This window comes from Aptenodytes patagonicus, chromosome 12 (assembly GCF_965638725.1).
Source record: "Aptenodytes patagonicus chromosome 12, bAptPat1.pri.cur, whole genome shotgun sequence".
In the NCBI taxonomy this organism is placed as follows: Eukaryota; Metazoa; Chordata; class Aves; order Sphenisciformes; family Spheniscidae; genus Aptenodytes; species Aptenodytes patagonicus.
This window is the reverse complement of record NC_134960.1, coordinates 19,034,897-19,051,001: the sequence shown is the minus strand read 5'-3', so window position 1 is coordinate 19,051,001 and position 16,105 is coordinate 19,034,897. Positions and strand designations below refer to the sequence as shown.

At 39.6% G+C, this 16,105-nt stretch overlaps 1 long non-coding RNA gene across 2 annotated transcripts; it reads left to right on the top strand.

The window, feature by feature from the left end:
- Positions 1–213: 213 nt before the first annotated feature.
- LOC143165967 (uncharacterized) lies at positions 214–15,587 on the top strand. 2 transcript variants are annotated; one of them, XR_012996349.1, is made up of 4 exons: positions 218–264; positions 13,125–13,261; positions 14,043–14,130; positions 15,420–15,587. It is a non-coding gene; the product is annotated as an uncharacterized LOC143165967 (long non-coding RNA). The 2 variants fall into 2 exon arrangements; XR_012996348.1 differs by lacking the exon at positions 13,125–13,261 and having other exon boundaries at positions 214–264.
- Positions 15,588–16,105: the final 518 nt, after the last annotated feature.

The following is a 16,105-nucleotide window of genomic DNA, read 5'->3' as shown; positions in this document are numbered from 1 at the left end:
TATTTTGCAAAGAAACACTGTGTGTTAGTTGTTGAAACTTTTTTGTGCATTCCCCGAAACAAATTACACTATTCTGAATATTTTCTTTTCTGTGCAGTAAATAAAGTCTTTCATGTTGACAATGCTAATATTATATTTTAAAATATATTTGCATTTGTGTTTTTTGTCATTTTTTATTGCATTGTATAAATCCCAGAGCAGAGATCCACTAAGCTCACTTTGAGAAAGCCCCGTTTCTTGGGATAGCATCATGCAGTGACACAGGTGATCATATAGCATTTCAATACACTTTAATGGCTGAATCTATGGGAAAGTTATTTCAACAAGAATTGTGGATATGAGTTTGGAGTACAAGTCAGGAAGGTTATTTTTAAGTGATTTTTTCGGTTGAATTATTTCATACAAATAAATTTCAAGGGTGAATATTCCTAATGCAAAGTAATCTTAAGATATTTTAATCTAACTAGTGCTTTAAATCTACTAGATAATCATGGAAAGGATGGGAAGGGGGGGCAAGAAAATAATTTTATTACTACTTGTAATTCTGGGATTTAGCAAAGCCACTGTGGCATTGTGGGGACAGAATAAGAAATGACTAGTTAACATTTATTTTTAAGGAAGAGTTATGCACATTTTGTGCTCTAGCTAATAAGTGTTTTCTAATGGATGAAGATATGTGTGTAATTAAGTTGTTTTTACTTACTTTTACATTTTAGTGATGTACAGGTAGCTGGAAATTCTCTTCAATCTTAAGCCATCTACCTAGAAATAAGAAGTTAATTTTTATTTACAGAAATACTGATCCACATCTGCTGGTTATTTAATTTATTCTTAAAAATACATCCTCTTGTTTAAGAACACCTTAAAAGCTCATTCATTTCATTTTTTAGTCTCCTTTTTCACTAAATGAAAGAATAAATTTCTAGATAATTTTTAAAGGTTTTTTCTTCTTCTTCCTACTTTATGAAGCCTATTTTTAACACCAAATGGCAAAAATCTCTCATACATGTAAGAAACTGAGAAGGCAGTCTCGTAAGGTTTATTAGAGTTGTATTAACGTGAGAGGTGTTTCCTGAAGGTACCGAACATAAGTTCTAGGACAGTTTGTCTATCTTAGTGTAGGAAATATGAAAAGAAAGCCACAACATTTCTGAGAATGGAAGATATTAATTTTCTTTTCAATTAGTCAAGGAGTTTGACACCAGTTCTGTAAATGTACAGAGTGTGTTTTTCAGACTTAGTCTGATTAGTAAGAAACGATGACAGATCTTCTCGGCACGGTGGGAAACTTCAGTGACGCTTTTTGAAAATGAGGCCTTGGAAACACCTTGGCCGTCCAAAATGGAGTCACCCAAAATTGCTAGTCTTTTTTTCCTCCACTGTGGGCTTTGCAATTTAGCTTTCTGTTTCTCACATTTTCATTATATGCAGTATTGTGTATATCCATCCTAATAAACTCTATTACTTGGAACAATGAAGTTGAGCGTAATTCAAATCCTGAATGAAATGAAAATCTAGCACCAGAAAAATGGATTAAGTAGTATGATAGGATTTGAAATGTAAATACTGTGTCTTTTCTGAACATAAAGTTTAACTAGATAAAGGAAATGGATACTTGTAAGGACTGACAAATTCAAGCTAGCGTTTGTATCTGTAAGTGACTAATAAAATGTGTGCACCATGAGAAAAACGTGGAGGTTGAACACTGGTGCCTTTGGAAGTAATATACAACTGCCTTTGCAAACATTTTTGCTCATTTTTGGACAAATGATCAACTGGAGTAATCTTAGGAGAAGAAGAATGTTCTTTTTACAGGGCCAACAATGGTTTGGGTTTTTTTATATGACAATGCACAAGTATTTAATTTGTTTGTGGCTGAAATAGTGAAGCCTTTCTAACCAGTGGATTTACTGCAAGACTACTGCATTATTTCTTTGAATTCTGAAATGGAAGAAGAAAAGATTTCAAATCATATCAGCAGCCAGATAAGTGCAACCTTAATTGTCATATATATGCGATACCAATATGGAACAACTTTAAAGATTTATGGCTCTGTAGTCCTTTGTGCTAACATGTGGCTCAGAGTAACACACAAAGGAGTTTGGCTATAAACCCAGGACAATATGCCTAGATTTCTGCTCAGTAGTTATTCTTAGTTGCAGGGAAAAAAATGATGGTGTTATTTTCCTATTCTTTTAATAGGAAAAGGGCTTTTTTGGGAAAAATACTACTTTGTACCTATACAAGGGAATTCAAATAATTATTTGATGTTTAGAAACATGGAAGACCATTGTGGTGTCATTTCATTGCAAGTACATAAATCCCATAAATATGGAAAATGTACCCCTGAGGAAAAAAAGTGTCCTATTTCCATTATGCCAAACAACTTTCTTGACAACTTGACAGCTTTTGCCAAACAAGATTTTGGCCACATAATGCTGCAGATAATCATTATAAGGCCACGCAATTCAAACTAGTTACTTTTCTTAAATGAACCATTTCTAGCAACTAGGAAGTAAGAGAACATGACGCAAAATGTTTCTTCTATATTAATCCATTTGTTTCACTGAAGGTGAAGAGCAGTAACTGCAGGCAGGCTTTAGCAGGCTGTGACTGCATACATGCAGCACATACTTCCATTTGTCATAGTCTCATGACAATTGGAGACAAAAATATAATTGCTCAACATATTCAGAATACATAACAACAGGTCATGACTAATTTCTGCTCTCCTCCAATGTAAAGTCAAAGAGAACCACATATTTGGATTTAAGTGCAAATTCAACCCTCTGAATTTAGCCTATGTTCCTTCTAAGTAATTTTGGCAAATATATTTTCTTTAACAATTCTTTACAAGCAGAAATAGATACAGAAATCAAAACTGACTCATGAAGTCCTAGGGAAGGCAAGTTTTTGCTTACAACACTTTAAAGTTCATTTGAAAATTCCCTGATTACCACTGACATTTCCAAAAGTACTCAGGAGTTCTGCTCTGTGATATAAAAATAGTTATCTTGGTTTTAGCTGTTTTAAACTCTCTTTCAAAGATATTTTTCTGAAATTTTGGTTAAATTTGCATCCCCTAAGACAAACAAAAAAAAGACTGATAAGTGGCAAAAATTAGGTAATACAAAATTGGTCATAATCTTAATTTTCTTTCAAGGTCATTAGAATTTTTATGTCGCAGGTAAATAATATGACCCATTTATTTATTTGAAATTAATTAAAATATTTAACATATTCAGCACATGCTACTAGAAAAGGTCATCTGCTCTCTGTATAGATGGGTTTCTCTTGTAACATAAGAAATGTTAATAATGCTGATTCTAAAAACAAATGGTTTCAAAAATGTCCCAATTGAAATTTGAAAATAAATATGAGTATATGTTCAGATTTCCACTTATATACTACAGTGTGGCCTAATCACATAACAGAATAGCTTCTGCACACAACAAGCCATCAACTATTTCGACCTGAGCCTTCACGCGAAGTATTAATTTGGTTTGCTGCATAATAGAACCAGTTCTGTTATCTGCTGTGCATTGCGTTAGAAAGAGATATGACATAAACTTCAGCAGAAGCAGTGCTAAATTTAATGTCCAGCTTGTAGTTTTGTTCAGTAGCACCTTTGGACATCTGAAATATGTGAAATATGTTTTTTGCTTGTTAGACAACAGATGACTTTTTTTTTCCTAAGAAAGCTTCCAAGTTATGAAACAAAACCAAGGGAAAGGCACATTGGAAGTGTCACGTGTGTTAATGTAGAGGTGTCTGAGGCAGTGGATAGAATCTAGCCACAGAGCACAGAGAACAAAGCTAATTTTATCTTGCTTCTCAGCAAAGTAAATTAGTCTTTACTTCCTCAGTAGGTTTTCAGTGCCAGATAAGTTGATCCAAAGATGGCTCAGGATCCTAACAGTCTGCAGCATACAGTATAAATAAAAAATTGAAAGATCTGTTCAATTTGACTTGCATTAGTTGCCCTCTAATAATTATCCACAAGCCGGTGCTGTTTTTCTGTGAGTTTCTGTCTGCTAACAGAGCCATTGTCAAACTGGGGCTCTGCAGCAGTACAGCATGTCACCTGGGAGCCCCTCAGTGAATCTGTGCTTGAGAAGCTCAGTTGCTCTAGTGTAGAAGGCTGCCATGCAAGTCTACTAAAACCAAGATAAAGCAAATAAGAGTGTTTAAGCTCTGTGCTACTATCTCTGTCAAAAGCAAGGAATAGGGACACTTTTCTTCATACAAAACACCTCCTTTTCTATTCAGCAACTGGAACAACTTTTGCAACATGATTGTTGTTTTATTTGCCAAGTTATGTTAGTTCCCACAGACTCATCATTGGTCCATACAGGGTCATGACAGTATAATCTGGCTTTACAGTCCACTGAAAATTAGTCTGAATATCTATGGAATATCTTTAATACTTACTTACAAATTTTTACAAAAAATACCATTAATCAATTCAAGTTACTTCCTTCTGGAAATGCAGGCAAGTGTTCTGACCTAGTTTTATACATTTATTTCTCCACTTTCTTTTCATCCCTGCCCTCCTAATTAAGTGGACTCTGCACTGTTCTCCCCAGCTTTTGGAAACTTCCACAACATGAAGCGATCTCTGAGAAGACAATGAACAGCACACAGCAAAACCTGAACAAATTTCTATCCTATTTTGCAGAGTACTAAATCTAGTGCGTTTTGAACTTCCAAAATTTAAGATACATCCTGTAGCATAAGAGAACCAGTTTAAACATCAAAGCCCAATTTTGCTGAATTTGAAATATAAATATTATATTGTTTGAAAAGACTGAAAGGTGTAAATTTTGCACTTATCAATGTAATAATAAGATTTCCTTAAAAATAGATTAACTTCAAATGTCTTTATCATTAGCATACTGGTATTTTCCATTATTTGCATTTGCTAGCAACCTTTTTGTCCTTCCAGGAGGGACTGCCTGTGCTTATTTACACAAAATAAAGATAGCTTCACTTCATAAGTTCAATATTTTGGGCAAGCAATAATATGCCAGTCTGCTAGCCAGTCTTAGCAGGAAATAGTCCTAGTGCTGATCACAACGAGATGACTTATGGTATCAGCTCATTTTGAGAAGTTTAGCAAACATGTTATCTCTAGCAACATGTCTGATGTAATGTTTATAAGTTCAGTCTGTCCTGTTTTGCCATTGTTGGTGATACGCTTGTTACCAAAACAACTTAAAAAGTCTTTTCTTCATCATGACCTTCAGAAGGTCACATACAGATGGTGTTTCATCATGATCTAATATTTGAAACATATGTTTAAAGAGAAATCCCTCATGGTGTCAAAATATTTTCCTGAATTTAAAACTTTAAATCTTACTTATAATGAAGGTTGAACAACATTATACTGCAGAAATCTTTTAACTGATAAACTTACCTTAATGCAAATAGGTTCCATTTTGTCCAAATAACGAATATGCCAAGTTGCATGGTGGATTATCTATATGACTGCAAATGCTTGCTTAAAATTATGGTTAGATGGCCATCTGTATTTGTTTAGTTAAGGACCACTACATGTCCTCCAGGACACTTGAGCCAAGGCTGACTCATAATCACAGAGGGAAAATTGTATGGAGAGTCAATTAGAAGGAAAGAGAAAAAAATATGCAGTCTGTATAATGTATTTCTTCAAGATTCTGAAAAGGCATCAGGTTTGTTAGCACTCTTCTTACACTCAACACATTTTCTGTTTCAAACAGTGTCTTTAAAGTGCTTAAATTGTTACTATGATCATGTCACACACACTTTTTCCCCTTTAATTTCCAGTCTTGTGGACTGTCAGTTCAAATGAGTTCTTTCTAATCCTCACACTACCAACACCAGGATTGATTTGCAGGGTGCAGTGACTCCATCACCTCTGTGCTGACGAGAGGGTCCCTGCTTACGTGTCACCATCTAGAACCTCATAAGAAATGCTGCTGATGCAATGGAAAATGAATCCAGCTCCCTAATTCTTAATGGAGTTGGGTCAGTGGGACTATTGTTTGAAACAATGTTTCTTTAATCCTTTCTCTTCATCTAAAGTAAGAAGTTATAACTGAATATGCACATCATGAAGATCTCAATGATAAGGAAGTACAGTTTGTAGTCATTTTCAGAGTAAAGCAACACTTCAAATTTCTCAGTATTATATATGTACAGAATATTTATTATATGGAAATTCACAACTACTCCTCTCATGCCTCAGTGCGGCAGGAATGAGTAAGAAGCCATAGGGCAAGTTCTCTATTCAAGATCTCAGCAACATCTCTAATTACCTCCATAGACAGAAACTTCTTTCTAAGACAGACTTTTTTGGATTGTGCAAATGTCTTTTGATTCTTCCTACCTTTTGCTTGTGGTTAAGGTCCTCAGGAACTTCCTTCATTACTTCACTGGGAAGATGCCCATGACAGCTTAAGGGAGAACATACAATACTTTCTATTTGCTATGTACATTTTCTTTTATCATTTTTGTCTCAGCTGTCTGAAAAATCAGGTCTACATAGAAAACAACAGAACTTAACTCGGTGTCTGTATATCTGAAAACGTTAGAGTTGTGCCACTTCAGGAGCAATGAGTATACAGTAGCAGAATGAAACCAAGTAAAACAAAATGCTCCATTGCCAAGAAACAGAATCTGAGATGACAAATTATATAACTTACTATTATTAATTACACTTATCTAAGGATTACTATAGCAGCGTAAAATATCTTATCTTAAACAAAGCCATAAAAACAGTTGCATAAGAAATTCTAGTAATTTAATACCGGCTGCTTTCAAGCCTACAATGTCTATGGACACTTCTTTGATCAATAAGACCTCCAAAACATGTGACAAGTCCAGATAATCTGCTGAAGTCACTTTACATTTTCTTTTCAGCTGCATGCACCTTTGCAGATGTGTGCTTTTACAGGAACTTGTGCTGAAAATCAGAATTTTGCTCTCATAGGATCTCTATAAAAGATTTAATAAAAAAATGTATTTGGCTCTGTCAAGATCAAATTTCTTCTTGTTTACACTCCTCAAATTCTGAGACAGAAACAACTTGTTACTAGTTAATAATATAATAATACTTTAGAATCATAGAATCAATGAATAGTTTGGGTTAGAAGGGACCTTTAAAGATCATCTAGTCCAACCCCCCTGCCATGGGCAGGGACATCTTCAACTACATCAGGTTGCTCAGAGCCCCGTCCAGCCTGACCTGGAATGTTTCCAGGGATGGGGCATCCACCACCCCTCTGGGCAAACAGTGCCAGTGTTTCACCACCCTCAGCATAAAAAATTTCTTCCTTGTATCTAGTCTAAATCTATTCCCCTTTAGTTTAAAGTCATTATCCCTTGTCCTATCGCTACAGGCCCTGCTAAAAAGGTTGCCGCCATCTTTCCTATAAGTCCCCTTTAAGTACTGATAGGCTGCAATAAAGTCTCCCTGAAGCCTTCCATTCTCTGGGCCGAACAACCCCAACTCTCTCAGCCTTTCTTCATAGGAGAGGTGTTCCATCCCCCTGATCATTTTCGTGGCCCTCTTCTGGACCCGCTCCAACAGGTCCGTGTCTTTCCTGTGCTGAGGGCTCCAGAGCTGGACACAGTACTCCAGGTGGAGTCTCACCAGAGCAGAGTAGAGGGGCAGAATCCCCTCCCTCGACCTGCTGGCCACGCTTCTTGTGATGCAGCCCAGGATACAATTGGCCTTCTGGGCTGTGAGCGCACATTGCTGGCTCATGTCCAGCTTTTCATCCACCAGTACCCCCAAGTCCTTCTCGGCAGGGCTGCTCGCAATCCCTTCACCCTCCAGCCTGTAGTGATACCGGGGGTTGCCCCAACCCAGGTGCAGGACCCTGCACTTGGCCTTGTTGAACCTCATGAGGTTCACACAGGCCCACTTCTCCAGCTTGTCCAGGTCCGTCTGGATGGCATCTCGTTCCTCTGGCGTGTCAACCGCACCACTCAGCTTGGTGTCGTCTGCAAACTTGCTGAGGGTGCACTCGATCCCACTGTCTATGTCAGTGATGAAGATATTAAACAGTACTGGTCCCAGTACTGTCACTGATCTCCATCTGGACATTGAGCCATTGACCACTACCCTCTGGATGCGACCATCCAACTAATTCCTCATGCACTGGACAGTCCACCCATTAAATCCATACCTCTCCAGTTTAGAGAGAAGGATGTTGTGGGGGACCATGTCAAAGGCCTTACAGAGGTCCAGATAGATGACACCTGTAGCTCTTCCCGTGTCCACTGATGTAGTCACTCCGTCATAGAAAGCCACTAGGTTGGTCAGGCAGGACTTGCCCTTGGTGAAGCCATGCTGGCTGCCTCGAATCACCTCCCTGTCCTCCATGTGCCTTAGCATAGCTTCCAGGAGGATCTGCTCCATGATCTTCCCAGGCACAGGGGTGAGATTGACTGGCCTGTAGTTCCCCGGGTCTTCCTTTTTTCCCTTTTTAAAAATGGGGGTTATGTTTCCCCTTCTCCAGTCAGTGGGAACTTCACCGAACTGCCACAACCTCTCAAGTATGATGGATAGTGGCTTAGCAACTTCATCCGCCACTTCCCTCAGGACCCGCGGATGGATCTCAACATGTCCTGTGGACTTGTGCACCTTCAAGTGCCTTAGGTGGTCTCGAACTTCATCTTCTACAGTGGGTGGCTCTTCATTCTCCCAGTCCCTGCCTTTGCCTTCTGCGGCTTGGGCGGTGAGGCTCGAGCACTTGCCGCTGAAGACTGAGGCAAAAAAAGTCATGGAGTACCTCCACGTTCTCCATATACCAGGTAACCAGGTCTCCTGTTTCGTTCCAGTCCACATTTTCCCTAGTCTTCCTTTTATCCCCAACGTACCTATAGAAGCTTTTCTTGTTGCCCTTGATGTCCCTGGCCAGATTTAATTCTATCAAGGCTTTAGCTTTCCTAACCTGATCCCTGGCTGCTCGGACAATTTCTCTGTACTCCTCCCAGGCTACCTGTCCTTCCTTCCACCCTCTGTAAGCTTCCTTTTTGTGTTTGAGTTTGTCCAGGAGCTCCTTGTTCATCCATGCAGGCCTCCTGGCATTTTTGCCTGACTTTCTCTTTGTTGGGATGCATCACTCCTGAGCTTGGAGGAGGTGATCCTTGAATATTACCCAGCTCTCTTGGGGCCCTCTTCCCTTCAGGGCTTTGTCCCATGGCACTCTACCAGTCAGATCCCTGAAGAGGCCAAAGTCCACTCTCCTGAAGTCCAGGGTAGTGAGCTTGCTGTGCGCCCTCCTCGGTGCCCTAAGGATCTTGAAATCCACCATTTTGTGGTTGCTTCAGCCCAGGATGCCCTTAAGCTTCACATTCCCCATCAGCCCCTCCTTGTTGGTAAGAACAAGGTCCAGCGTAACACCTCTCCTCTTTGGCTCCTCTACCACTTGGAGAAGGAAGTTATCATCGACGCATTCCAGGAACCTCCCGGATTGCTTATGCCCTGCCGTGTTGTCCCTCCAACAGATGTTGGGGTGGTTGAAATCCCCCATGAGGACCAGGGCTTGTGAGCGTGAGGCTGCTCCTATCTGTCTATAGAGGGCCTCATCCATTCTGTCTTCCCGGTCGGGTGGCCTGTAGCAGACCCCCACCATAATGTCACCTGTCCCTGCCCTCTCTTTAATCCTGACCCACAAGCTCTCGGTCAGCTCCTCATCCATTCCCAGGCAGAGCTCCATGCACTCCAGCTGGTCACTGACATAGAGGGCGACACCCCCTCCTCATCTCCCCTGCCTGTCCTTCCTAAAGAGCCTGTATCCCTCCATCCCAACACTCCAATCACAGGAGCCATCCCACCATGTCTCTGTGATGCCAATGAGGTCGTAGCCTTGCAGGTGTGTGCACGTCTCTAACTCCTCTTGTTTATTCCCCATGCTACGTGCGTTTGCATTGAGGCATTTAAGTTGGGCCCCCAATGAAGCTGTCTTACTGCCTGGAGTTCCTTTGTGCTGCTCTTCAGGTTTTCTCCTGCTGACCTGTGTTCTTTCTCCAGGCTCTGGACATCTATTGCTGGCACTGGCATCAACGTGGTAGAAGTGGGACGGATTGAGGTTCCCACATACATATAATTTCCCACATCCCATTTACATATCATTTGTTTCATATTCTGATACATTTTTCTAGTTTGGATATAAAAATGCAAGGATAGAAAGAGAGATCTTATTTATAACTTAGAACAGGAGTGAATATGTAAGTTTTTGATGAAATTGTACTTTGGTCAGCATTTTTAATAACAACACTTCGCCACCCACCTTATTCAGTACCAATTCAGGAAAAAGTGTGTCCTTACTGAATGATCGTATGTTCTCTCTGAACCAGCAGTAAGCATTGTTACTGAAGGTCATTTCCTGTTTCTTCAGTTTAGTGCCAATCCAGACCAACCTTGTTTAGCCTGAAATCAGACAGCGTCAGAGTTCAGGGTCATATGGCTTCAGGCAGAATGAACTGGGCCTAGTCATCAAGCTGAATATTATGTATAATTTCAGTTTAAAACAAAGAGTAATATATAAAACAGCACAGTTTATAGATGCTGAGTTCACAGCTGCTGCTTTTGTTTACTGATGCATATTTCTACTGCAGACAAAAGGTTGAGCTTTCCTGTGTTAAGGCTGTAACACACTAGTTTAGGGAAATAAGGTACAGGTGGAGGTTAGCAGAATAAAATAGATTAAATGTAGCACACAAATACACAGATAGTTTACAGCTCCTACTAAGCATGCACTTAGGTTTCATGTCAGACATGTTTCACGAGGATAACAGCAGATATTAAAACTAAGCATGCATGAGCAATGTCCCTATTTAATGTCAATTTGACAACAATGAAAGGAAAACTAGGAACTTCACAACAGGACTTTCCATCAACTTCCAGAAACCAATAAAGCAAGTACAAAAAGTGCATGAATCTCAACAACAGCTCTACAACAGCTTTTGCATGTGATATGTCTAAGCAAGTTTTCACTTGGAGTATCTCAGGGTCCACAGAAAATCTGAAAAGCACTGCTCTAGAGGTTATAGGCAAAACGTCATCAAGAGTACACTTGGCTTACAAAGTTACACATCGATCTGTCTGCATATACATCGTCTCAAAGAGATTTCCAAAGAACTGAGCTGCCATTGAGACATAAAGTATAGGATAAGTATTTTTAAAAATGCCTATTTGTTATCAGTTCTCATGATGTCCCTAGCCTCACCTAGGCACTGGTGAGGCTGCACCTCAAATGCTGTGTTCAGTTTTGGGCCCATCAGTACAAGACAGACATTGAGGTGCTGGAGCGTGTCCAAAGAAGGGCAATGAAGCTGGTGAAGGGTCTGGAGAACAAGTCTTCTGAGGAGCGGCTGAGGGAACTGGGGTTGTTCAGCCTGGAGAAAAGGAGGCTGAGGGGAGACCTCATTGGTCTCTACAACTCCCTGAAAGGAGGTTGTAGCAAGGTGGGGGTTGGTCTCTTCTCCCAAGTAACAAGTGACAGGACAAGAGTAAATGGCCTCAAGTTGCTCCAAGGGAGGTTTAGATTGGATATTAGGGAAAATTTCTTCACCGAAAGGGTTGTCAAGCATTGGAACAGGCTGCTCAGGGAAGTGGTTGTGTCACCATCCCTGGAGGTATTTAAAAGACGTGAAGACATGGTGCTTCGGGACATGGTTTAGTGGTGGACTTGGCAGTGCTAGGTTAACGGTTGGACTTGATGATCTTAAAGGTCTTTTCCAACCTAAACAATTCTATGATTCTTTTTATCTATTACTCCCCTCTCCAGTAAACAGACCTTTAAAAAGAGAACATACGAGAGCAACATCACAAGAGAGATGGGAGGCAGCTGAACATAAGTCTTTATTCAGTATTAATTTTGCTATAATTATGCACCAGTGTCCTAGGGCATGAGGACATATGTCAGTATTTTCAATTTGCAGGTCTTTAAGAAGTTATGAACAGCAAAAGTGAAAAGACATGCTATATCTTTCGGCAGGAAAGCTGCTGAAGAGTGACATCACCTTGAGGAACAAGGCATACCTATTCCACATTAGAGAAAGGAAAGACATTGTACTCAGTTAAGCTCTCTCCACATAAAAAAAGTTTCATCTGTGAAAAATAACAGTGTCAGTAAATAGGATTAATTTTCAAGAAGAAGCTTATGTTTTTTGTGTCAGCAGTCCTGCTTTTCAAATTATTTCTAAATACATTATTCCATACTTGAACCTGATCTGGAAATAAGCATTTGATCATTTAAAAGAGAATGTAAATGTTTGGCTTTCAACCAGGCAAGCTGTGAAAAAGGAAGTTCTTTTTCATGGTCAGCTATAAACACTTCTAGTTCATTTTTTACTCCGCTTGTTTCTTATTTGTAGCAGTGTTTACGCGTTATATGTGCCAATCAGTACAGAGAGAATACAAGACTACTTGAAAATGTGTATGAGGAAGTACAGTACTGGGGGCCTGGAAATTTTGCATACAAAAGGCCGGCTAAGGAGCATTTATATCTACTCTTGAAAAAATAAATACACAGACCATTGCCTATTTTTCAGGAATTTTAGAAGATACCAGAAAAGGACATTGGCTTTCCTTTCATATGATATTAAGAATACATGCTTCTCCTATGCTTAGTAACACTAATCCCGGTAATGGGGATGGTTTTGAGGTTCACTGGCATTAGTCTTTCCATGGACATTTGCTCAGTGAAGTACAATTACCAGTTTCTAGTCAAGGCAGGCAGACTGGAGATGCACTACAGGGACCCGACTCCTGTTTGAGCAGCTGGAATGGAAATTTATAGTGCAAAGGCTAGCATTCATTTTGGCATTGCTATTAGAACTGCCAGTCATTCCCACCCTCATTACCAACAAAGTGTTGTCTGCCAAGCATGGCAGCCAGTCTGAAAGAAACTTCACCAAACTTTGTACTGGCTCTGAGTCCCACTCATGTTAACACAGCTGAGGTTTGAAAGGAACCCTTAGGGACAAGGCAGCAAATATTCTAAAACTAGTTGGACAAATGGAAAGCTTTGCCTCTAGTCAAGGCACTAGAAGCTCTGCCAAACTTTCTGCCACTAGAAATCACTCCCAGCATACCTCTGCTTCTAGCTGCTATCATTTATCTTCTCTAGGAACCCCTTGGAATGCAACAGCCACTGTGGAGCAGAAGGGAAGAAGACAGATGGCTAAAACATCTTCTCATATTCTGTCAAATCCAAGTGGCACAGAAACGCGTGGGACCTAACCAGCTCCTTCCTCTTTTGTTCCAGTCTGTTTGTCTCTGATGAACACACTGTACTATAAATTGATTCCCAGAGCAATGAATAAAAAATGAGCAATTAGGCAACCTACTTCACCTAACCGTATTCCCACCATTGTCCATCTGGTCTCATGTTAGACAATTCATTTAAGAGAGACTATTGCACAGAGTCACTCCAGTAACTTTTCTTTTTTTAATGTTAAAAAAAAAAGAACTATCAGAGGCAATTTCTGTCACACTGTCTTCCTCCTCTGTGCTTATACTTTGCATGTGCTTTACAGCACTTGTCCTAACCACTCGCATTCCTTATGTTGCCAATATAGACACATTTAGTTCTCTTAAGCAATCATTTCAAATGAGACACTGCAATTGGAAGAAACTGTCAGGCAGCCACATCTCTGCAGTAGAGGTTGTATCAGTCCTGTATGCCTTACCACTGTTGATAGTAGCAGGACCAAACTCATGAAAGACTGTTGGCCAACGCCAGAGTACTAGAAACTTGATTCCTCCCATTGCTGCAAATTATTTCTGTGTTCAAATCTAAATAGAACAATGTTTGTAACCAGGCAACCCTATTTCTCCTCCGAGCCTTTGGCACTTCTGCACATGATCCTCTACATCTTTTGAGGAGTTAAGGTGGAGAAATTAAGACAAAGACGTTTGCAAGGACTTGCATGCCCTGTTCCTTTTGGAACATCCAAAACCTGGCGATGGCTTTGAAATGCTCATGCCTAATCTGCTTATTTCCATAAGAAACAAATTTTCATTAAAATGTCTTTTTTCTTTCCAGTAACTGGCTAAAAAACCCCAAACCCAAAACGTATATTATGCAACCTCAAGAGGGCAGCATGGTATTTCAAGAATCACCTTACAAAAAGGTAATAATGCCTTAGCATAACAGCAGGCTCTAATGACAGCATAGAATTAAGGCTGTTGTAAACATTAATTATTAAAAAAAGGGAAAAAATAAGGTAAGTCCATGGCAGTATCATTAGCTCACCTGTTTTGCTGCTGTTCATGTAGCGCCACATGACTCACAGTAGCAGATGATGCAGCACTGCAGTTTCCAGATATACATCCCATGTGCTGTAGCAGCTACATCAGCTTAGCCCTCAGTCCCAGTTCTTGCTTAACCAGTACCTACTATGAGCAATCTGTTCAAAATTGTGATAGCACTGTGTCTAGGGCAAGGCACAGCCTAGTTCTGTGATAATGAAACTCTTGCCTGCGAGTGGTAATAATTCTGTTCATGCTTTCAAATGGTACATAAAAATTTAGGATTATAGGAACACTGACTGCAAGGTGATCTCATCAGTAACTGAGTGCAGTTGCCTTTTATGGCACTGCATCATTTTGTTCTTTCATAAAAGTATTATATTCCATCTTAAAATTAGATTATTCTTCCCTCTCACTACTTCTTTTGGAAGACTATTTCAGAATTTCTTTGCTCTAACTGACCTTATATCAAAATTCCACTCTACATTTATTCTTAGCCAACTCATATCTTTCGGTTCTTGTGTCAACATTATCTGTTAGCCCCTACACTGCCTCTGTTTTGCTTAATTAAACATGTTTCTATCTTTTATGCTATGACGAAACCCTGCAATTCCTTAATCATTTTAGTAACAATTCTCTCTGCCTGTTCCCATTTTAATCTCCTTCCTTGAGCACAGATGATAGATAATAACTATATTCCAGATGAATAATCCCCTAATCACTGGCTTTAATACTTCTTCAAGTCTATTGGAAATTCGTCATGTCACCACATGTGCCTTTTATAGCACTGATGAGTTAGGGATGGCAACGTTAGCATGTATTCTGAAGACTTGGAGGAGGAATAGACTTGAGAGTTAGCTGCAGGTATAACCTCCAATTCTGTCATCACTGTGCAACAGTTCAAGACAAACAAGACTGCATCTCAGGTACTTCATTTTAGAATGGTGATAATATCCACCCATGCTACTATATAACTGATACCACAACTACAAAATTATATAGAAATCTAATACATACCATATGTGTTAATAGCATACTTTTCAGCTCACTAAAGTAGTATATCTGCTGTAATTCTCACAGTGACCTGTCCAAGGTCAACTAAGAGCTTTGATATTATGGTAATTTCTTTTTTTCAGTTGAATTTTCTAAAATAAAACCTTTCTCATTCCAGGAGAATGCCTTCTGGAAATATTCTTGAAAATTGGTGTGATTAGTTTCATCATAAATCCTGTGTACTAAGGAGAAAATGTCTAACAGCACTTTTATGACCACTGCTTCTCAACATCTTTCTCTCTCCTAATTGTAGTACATTGCAAAATAAAAAATAATTTCTTCCTGATTTCTTTGCAGGTTATATTTTTTTGTTAGTTTGGGGTTTGTTTCTGAGAAAGCATTTGACCTGAAACACAAAGGACTGCTCTGGCATCAGAAAAGTGTCCAGTGATTGCACAACAGAATAATCAGCAACATTTCTCATATAATCAGGATCTCATATTTGATATCCATCCCAAATGTATCAATTCTTCCAAAATTATTTGTGCTTAGCACTACGTGTTTTGATCCAGCAGCAAATTATCTATGGCCGGGCTAAGCCAATCCTAATGGGGGACATTCAGATAGCATCAAAACACTGCAGTACTTGTGTTGGCAGGACTTGGGTGAGTGCTAAACCCCGCCTAGAGGCCAGTGTGCTGGTGATATGTGCATCTCTGGGTGAGATGTATTTAGTGCCCTATCAGCCAGAATCCTATTAAAGACAACTTTGAGTTTGTGACTTGGGTGGAGATAAGCAGTGCTACAGGGGAAGAGGAGCTACCACACTCATTGGCCTTATTCTCACATCTAGCAATCAATTTT